Source organism: Mobula hypostoma, chromosome 3, assembly GCF_963921235.1.
Source record: "Mobula hypostoma chromosome 3, sMobHyp1.1, whole genome shotgun sequence".
NCBI classification, from domain to species: Eukaryota; Metazoa; Chordata; class Chondrichthyes; order Myliobatiformes; family Myliobatidae; genus Mobula; species Mobula hypostoma.
Window position 1 is genome coordinate 39,152,761 of NC_086099.1, and position 7,691 is coordinate 39,160,451.

General features: G+C 40.4%; 1 non-coding gene across 1 annotated transcript; it reads right to left on the reverse strand.

Moving 5' to 3' along the window:
• Positions 1 to 2,293: 2,293 nt before the first annotated feature.
• Positions 2,294 to 2,419, reverse strand: LOC134344638 (small nucleolar RNA SNORA17). Its single transcript, XR_010017484.1, has one exon. It is a non-coding gene; the product is annotated as a small nucleolar RNA SNORA17 (small nucleolar RNA).
• Positions 2,420 to 7,691: the final 5,272 nt, after the last annotated feature.

Sequence of the window (7,691 nt, forward strand, 5' to 3'; positions counted from 1 at the left end):
TTCATGAATCCATGTTGTGTCTGCCCGATGGAACCACTTCTATCCAGATGCCTCTCTTTAATCTCATTATAGTCAGTATAGATGGACATGCAGATCAAGATATAGAGGATTTTATGGATCATCTGAATTGACCTATTTGATCAGTGGTGGACTATGTAATTGCTGTTGACTGCAGCAGGGAGAGAATGACTTGGCTTGCAGTATGGATTGTAATTTTATGACCTCCTTTAGAAAAATATCTTTCAGGGATTCTTTTATTGCCTGCCTTTCTCTGCTCGTCAGGGGAATTAGGTTAACCATGCTGAGCAGAAACATCCCTTGCAATTTACGTGTTTCTCTCGCTCCTGTTTCTTTTTAGATCCATCCTCATAGGCTCCTGGCTTTCTTGATGCTTATCCTCTGACACCAGCATCTGCCTTGAGTTGATGCCAAACTATAGCTTAATCAGATCAATTTGCTTAAATCTTTGCACTTAGAGTATGCTCTGTAGGTTTCTCTCAGGTTGATGGAGACAACTAAATTTTCCACAATTATCCTTGTAGTTCTGTGACTCACGTTACAGCTGTGCCTCGCTGCTGTGATTGGGGCTCAGCATCTTGAGTGAAGAGCCAGGGAAGAAGAATCATGCCCTTGGACTCAAGATCATCTCACAAGGTAGTGATGATTGCTAATCAGATGCTGGAGTCACACGGGTGTGGCATGACTAATGATGGCATTACGGTTATACCTGATACTGGCAAAAGGAAAACAATTTCACTCAGCTATGCACTCGGGAACAGTAGGTGAACCTCTTAATTGGGAACAAATGTAGAGTTAACCCATTGAAAAGCCAATGCCTTCTCCATATTCTTCTTCAAGTAAGATCAAATGTAATGATCCCATGGTGTCTGTGGTGTTGGCATGGGAAGTATTCTGACTGATTGCATCACTATCTGGTAAGGAGGTGCCAATACACATGATCAGAAAAGGCTTCAGAGGGCTGTAGACACAGTCATCTCCATCAGGACACTAGCCTCTCCATCACTGAGGGCATATTCAAAAGGCAGAGCCTCAAACAGACAGCATTCATTATTTAGGACTCCTACCACCCAGGGCATGCCCTCTTCTCATTAATACCGTCAGGGAGAAGGTAAAGGAAACTGGAGGTATACTTGATAGTTTAGGAACAGCTTCTTTCTCTCCACCAGCAGATTTCTGAATGGTCCATGAACGCATAAGCATTATGCTGCTATTTTGCTCGCTTTTTGCACTACATACTTATTTAATTCTCCTTCGTGTGGCAACTTATAGCTTTTTATGAGCTGCACTGTACTGCTCTACAAAACAACAAATTTCATGACATAAGTCAGTGATAATAAACCTGATTTTGATTCTATTGTTAGCCACACTTTATTTTCTTAAGCCAGCAGCAGTTTTCTCTCTGATGAGCAGATCAGTCTCACCATCTGGGCTGCATTCAGATAAACGTTTGTCACACTTTTCTTACCACGCCACTAAACATCTCCAATTTACTCTTGGCAAATTGGTCCTCAAGGGGTGTTGGGACCAAAGATTTCACATTATGATTTTGCAAGAAATTGTTCATTCTGAATTAGAAAAGATATCAGTTTATGGGCAGCGCTCAGAAACCGAACCTTTAAATAATCTAGGGATCCCCAGTTCAGTGCGTGGAAAGTGACAGGTAAATTTTAGTGAATGCTACATCTTCACTGGAAATCTTTGCACATTTATCTTTTATAAATAGCTCAGTGAGATATAATCTTGAAGTATTTAAATGGAATGAATAAAGTCTTTGACTTTAGTTATTCCATTTCTATGTAAGTAGGCAAGAAATTTAAATATTTGTTTGGAAACATAGCATTAGACAATTACAGAAGAAATTATATACATTCATATATTTGTTAAAATAAGCACTTAGAATTTAGAATCCTTCAGTGAGGTTTGTACTGGAACAATAGTTGTTCACCTAAGGGAAAAAGGTCAAATGTAAGTATAACTTCCTCTTGGGAGTAAAATTTGTCTTTGACCTTGGTACTAAACTAGTAGACGATTGGTTATAGTCAATTCCATAAAGCTAGTTTTATCCATCATAATTGAACAAAATATGTATAAATATAAATACAATGGAAACTTCAAGCATTTAGTGATAGCAAATGAAGGTGAATTTCTTGTCTGAACTCTCAGCTGTAAGAGACAACACCCTTCGTGTAGTAACTTGCATAGTGATTTGTACTTATCTACGTTGAGATGAGTTCTGTGTTGGTCTGAGGAACTCTGGCATTTCAACTTTTGAAATGGGAAATTTATAAGCATCCTGACTTACAATGTATAGCAAGTTCATGTCAAAACCTCTCTTCTCGGTTTTCACCATTGTACTAATGGTGACACTGTTGCTACCATTTGTAATTCCTGTAAAACTTTCCTTGATCACATTACTTATTTCATGACAGTGAATTCCCTGTTTGTCTGGACCAACATCCTTTTCCTTCACCTAATCACTCTTTGATTCCATCCTATCTCAGATTTTCCCATTTCTTTCTTTCCTCTGTGTGTCTTTGATTAAAACCCGCTATGTCTGGAGAAGACCTGATGGGCCGAATGGCCTTATTTTGCTCCTGTGTCTTATGGTCTTTAACCTTCACCACTTTTGATAAAAGGTAATTAATTTGAAATGATTGTCTTGATGTTTACTAGAACAGAACATGAAGGATGGTGTGGCAGTGCAGGAGTTGGGGTGAAGATTTCTGATCAGACAAACTGCCAGCATTTTGTGTTAATTTTCTTTGCTGTCTAAATTTCAGCAAAAATAAACATTCTAGAATGACTGAAGCCATGATATAATAGTCAACAACACAGTGCTTCAGTCTATCCTGCTTATGTCATTGAAAATCTGAACACATTTCACGTGTGTGTTGCTGTTGTTTGCTGCAACCTGCCTATCTTGTCATTTGTAAGTTCGTATAATGATAACAAAGATTCAAAAAGGCATGAAGAGGTAGAGGTGCCAGCAAAACAAAAAGATAAGGAGAAGTGGAAGAACTTCCTCCTGATACTTTTGAGTGTGATGTGGCAAACAATGACAGAGAAAGTGAAACATTTGCTGATAGGAGCAGCAGACAGTTGAATACCACTCCACATTATCAGTGTTAAGGAATGGGCTGCCAAGAGGAATGTACTCTGAGGGCTGGGAAATTTTAATACTACCAAATCTACACAACAGTTCCCAAAAAGAATTCTATAACATAAATGGAAAGAAAAGCACAATCACGACTCTTTTCTTACAGTTGCACATTAATCTTTCTTCTATATACCTAACTACCTTCTAACTAATTAACCAGAAATATTCCTGGAGGATAAATATAATCAGCCTAAAAAAAAATCACTTGTTGTTTATAAGTTAAGTAAAGAGGCAACTATCAGTCTCTTCCAATTTGCTTAAAGAAACTGTAGGAGTGAATTTGGTAGGAAAAACTCAAGTGGTTAGGAATTTCCACAGGACAGTGTGTGGTTATTTTAATAGAAGGTCAGTGAAATCTCAGGAGCAGCAGTCTAAATGTTTGCTTTTAACAATTGATGATATTATCTACACATGTTCTTCTGATGCATACGTACTATACAGAAATTTCAGGCTAATTTCTACATTCTTATTTTGGAAAAAAATGCGGGAGGAATCCCATGTGTGGGAAAAAGTTACCATATGCCCACATAGTTGGTTACAATCTCAACACCACCAGGTTCCATGGTTCGGTTAATCAACAGATAGAAAAATACCTTCCTGGGTGGCTTTCTTAACGTATCAGCATTGATACAGTGGCATCAATCTCACCTTTGAGTCAGAAGGTTATAGGTTCAAGCCCCACTCGAGGATTGGAGCACATAATCTCATCTAACACTGCTCTCTCAGCTCTTCTGAAGTACTACTCAAAGAAGAGCTGAGTTTTCGAAGGGAGGATCAGTTTGAGAGGGTGGTGAGAGAAGCATACTGGTGTGAAGATTCTTGGACATTAGTAATGTTGGAGAGAAGAGGACACTGCTGCGTCAAATTCTCATTTACTGAATGACTAATTGGAAAATTGGTTTAGTATTGTCATACGTGCTGAAGCATAGTGAAAAAATGTTTTGCAAACTGTTCATACTGATCAATTCATTGCAACAGCTAGAGAGGGCATAAAATAAAAACAATGACTAGGTATCGAGTAAAATTACAGAGTAAGTGTGGTGCAGATAGACAATAAGGTACACTGGTATAATAAGGTAGATTGGTAGATTGTGAGGTTGTGTCCTTATTGTACTTGGAACTGTTCAATGGATTTATACAACAAAATAGAAGTGTCCTTAAGCCCAGTGATGCATGCTTTCAGGCTTTTGTATCTTATTCCCATGGGGGTGGGGGTGAGGGGAATGGGAAGAAGGGAATGCCTGAGGTGGTCAGGGTCTTTGATTAAACTAGTGTTAAAAAGGTGGGTTGCTGAACTGTGTGACCCGTTTGGCTGGAAGGGCTTGTATCTCTCGACAAGAGAAATAAATTAATAAATTATGCTGGCTGCTTTATCAAAGCTGTCAGAAGTATAGCCTGACTCCATCTAGGGGCAGCATGTTTCCGAAATGAATCGTGTCCACAAATCTGTAATTTCTTGAGTCACAGACGCAGCAGTTATCATACCAAGACATGAAGCATCCAGATAGAATATTCCTTTGGTGCAACTAGAAAATTGGTGAGGGTCATAAAGGACATGTCAAGTTTCTTTCAGTAGAAGAGATTCATGACCCGGATCTGGGCTGTACCCTCCAAATATCCAGACCTGCCTCTCGGTTTTTTTGCACTACCTTACTTTCCATTTTTCTATTTTCTATTTATGATTTATAATTTAAATTTTTAATATTTACTAATATTTACTATTTTTAATATTTAATATTTGTAATCCAGGGAGTGGGAAGCGCAGCATCACATATCACTGTGATGATTGTACGTTCTATTATCAATTGTTTGGTGACAATAAAGTATAAAGTATACTATGAAGTCCTTCCAGTCAGTGCTAAAGGTGAATATAGAGTAGAGATAACAGCGTACAGCTTCACTGGATGCTTGTCACTGAAGAAGGAAGTCAGCCTATAAAATTATTTTGTTCTGTCATTGTGAACTCTCTATTGAATTTAATGTTAAACTTGGTTTCTGAACACAACAGGGTATTTTATATATGGTTTATGCATCTTCTAAATGTATGTAGAAAATGCATCTCATGCATTTCTCAAAAGCAGAGGTGGAGGAGTATGCCTCATGATCAACTTTTCTTGGTGCACAAATGTATCAGTGCTGTCCCAATTCTGCTCAACAGATCTGGAATATCTAGCCGTCCTTTTTACCTACCATGGGAGTTCTCCAGGGTAATTTTGCTACCAGTATACATTGCCCCTCAGGCCAATGTCCATCAGGTTTTAGATGACCTGAGCAATGGGATCAACATGGATGAAACAGCGCATTCTAACGCATTCACCATTGTTTTGGGAGATATTAATCAGGCCAGTCTGAAAAAATCACTAAGCAATTACAATCAACAGATCACTTTCAATACCAGAGGAAACAACACACTGGACCATTGCTACACCACCATCAAGAATGCCTTCCGTGCTATTCCACGCCCTCACTTTGGGAAGTCTGATCACCTGGCTGTACTTCTACTCCCTGAGTATAGGCAGAGACTGAAGACTGCAGCATCAGTAGTGAGGACCAAGAGGTACGGACAAGGGAAGCACAGGAGTGCCTACAGGACTGCTTTGAATCGGTCGACTGGGCTGTATTAAGGGATTCATCTTGGAACATGGATGAGTATGCTGCAGTTGTTACCAAATTTATTAAAACCTGTGTGGATGAGTGTGTGCTTACAAAGACTTACTGCACAATCCCAAACCAAAAGCCGTGGATGAACCAGGAGGTACGTTGTCTGCTGAACGCTAGATCTGTGGCATTCAAGTCTGGCGGACCAGCCCTGTACCAGAAAACCAGGTATGATTTGCAGAGGGCTATTTCAAGAGTGAAGAGGCAATTTTGAATGAGGTTGGAGGTGACATCGGATGCACAACAACTCTGGCAGGGCTTGCAAGACATTACTTCCTACAAAGCGAAATCCAATAGCATGAATGGCACCGATGCTTCACTACCAGATGAACTCAAGACCTTCTATGCCAACTTTGAAAGGGAGAATACAACTACAGCTGTGAAGGTCCCTGCTGCACCTGATGTCCCTGTGATCTCTGTCTCAGAGGCTGCTGTTAGGCTGTCTTTAAAGAGAGTAAATCCTTGTAAGGAGGAAGGTCCCGATAGAGTACCTGGTAAGGCTGTGAAAACCTGTGCCAACCATCTGGCGGGAGTATTCAAGGACATTTTCAACCTCTCACTGCTACGTGTGGAAGTTCCCACTTCCTTCAAAAAGGCAACAATTATACCAGTGCCTAAGAAGAATAATTGTGGGGTGCCTTAACGACTACTGCCCGGTAGCACTCACGTCTACAGTGATGAAATGCTTTGAGAGATTGGTCATGACTAGACTGAACTCCTGCCTCAGCAAAGACCTGGACCCATTGCAATTTACCTATCACCACAATAGGTCAATGGCAGACACAATTTTAATGGCTCTTAACATGGCTTTAGACCACCTTGACAACACAAACACCTATGTCAGGATGCTGTTCATCAACTATAGCTCAGTATTTAATATCATCATTCCTACAACCCTGATTGAGAAGTTGCAAAACCTGGGCCTCTGCACCTCCCTCTGCAACTGGATCCTCGACTTCCTAACCGGAAGACTACAATCTGTGTAGATTGGTGATAACATCTCCTCACTGGTGATCAATACTGGCGCACCTCAGTGTTGTATGCTTAGCCCACTGCTGTACTCTCTATATACCCATGACTGTGTGGCTAGGCATAGCTCAAATACCATCTATAAATTTGCTGACAATACAACCATTGTTGGTAGAATCTCAGGTGGTGACGAGAGGGCATACAGGAGTGAGATATGCCAACTAGTGGAATGGTGCCACAGCAACAACATGGCACTAAACATCAGTGAGACAAAAGAGCTGATTGTGGACTTCCAGAAGGGTAAGATGAAGGAAAACATACCAATCGTGATAGAGGGATCAGAAGTGGAGAGAGTGAGCAGCTTCAAGTTTCTGAGTGTCAAGATCTCTGAAGATCTAACTTGGTCCCAACATATCGATACGGTTACAAAGAAGGCAAGGTAACAGCTATACTTTATTAGGAGTTTGAAGAGATTTGGCATGTCAGCAAAAACACTCAAAAAATTATATAGATGAACCATGGAGAGCACTCTGACAGGCTGTATCACTGTCTGGTAGGGAGGAGGGGGCTACTGCACAGGACCAAAAGAAGCTGCAGAGGGTTGTAAATCTAGTTAGCTCCATCTTAGGTACTAACCTACAAAGTACCCAGGACATCTCCAAGGAGTGGTGTTTCAGAAAGGTAGCGTCCATTATTAAGGAACTTCAGTACGCAGGGCATGCCCTTTTCTCACTGTTACCATCAGGTAGGAGGTACAGAAGCCTGAAAGCACACACTCAGTGATTCAGGAACAGCCTCTTCCTTTCCGCCATCCCCTCTGCCATCCAAATCCTAAATGGACATTGAACCTTTGGACATTACCTTACTTCTTTTTAATATATAGCAC